Genomic DNA, 977 nt, shown 5'->3' on the forward strand with positions numbered 1-977 from the left:
CATAACTAAAAGGAAACTAGGTTAAGAAAATATTTGTTTTTAATTAGACTGCACATGCAGAATGTTGTCGCACACAGTCCCAAAGAGCCACACAATTAGGGAGTGCAGAATTTAACCGCAATTGAGATGACAATGAAGTGCAACTGCTGTCAACACAGCCAAATACATTACAAAACTTGCCATAAAAACATTTCTATCATGAATTCCTTCATACTGCATTATGCTACTCATATTAGATCAACGTCACAGACCAATTGTTCTATGTATTTATTGTAATTTTACCAAAGGAGAACAAAAGATGTTTTGCTGTACTGCGATAGAACGGGCTTTTTTATATTGATAATCTGACAAATCAGATAGTCTTAAAATTATTTTGTATTTACTTTTAATGGAATTCTATAATCCTGAAATATTTAGACAGAAAATCATATATTAGTTTTTATTGCAAAGTGAATGCATGCTAAGGGGGTTAGGTCGCACAGCCGGTGAAGAGGAGAGGCTTCTTGGGATCAGTTGTCCAGCGAGGAAAAATGTAACAAAGTACTTCAGCCAATCTCATGCCCCCTATATGAGGACTAAAATCTGGGGGCATGAGGGGGTAATTATCCAGAACATCTTTACATTTTAAAGCAGTATTGGACCGTCATTTTTTTTTTTTCCAATCATGAATCTAGATCACACAATTGCCCAGTAAAGTATTTCTTAAAATTTTTACCCAGGCACTAACAGTCATCATGTTTCTGAAAACTGCCTCCAACTCTCTCCGCTCTGCTTTCCTGTACTTCCTGTCCAGTGCAAGATTACAAGGGACAGAGCAGCCTCCTGCAGATGTCAATCTACTAATTTGGTGATGGGAGGAGAGGGGAGCAGTGAGGATTGTTTTACCGTGTCTGTGTGTTAGTGGAGACGTACACAAAGGTGTCTCCATAGGACCCTGCAAGGTATATGAGCCACCCTAATGCAGAATTTCAGGGCCA

This window comes from Nanorana parkeri, unplaced genomic scaffold (genome assembly GCF_000935625.1).
Source record: "Nanorana parkeri isolate BGI_ZX_2015 unplaced genomic scaffold, ASM93562v1 scaffold1214, whole genome shotgun sequence".
NCBI lineage: Eukaryota > Metazoa > Chordata > Amphibia > Anura > Dicroglossidae > Nanorana > Nanorana parkeri.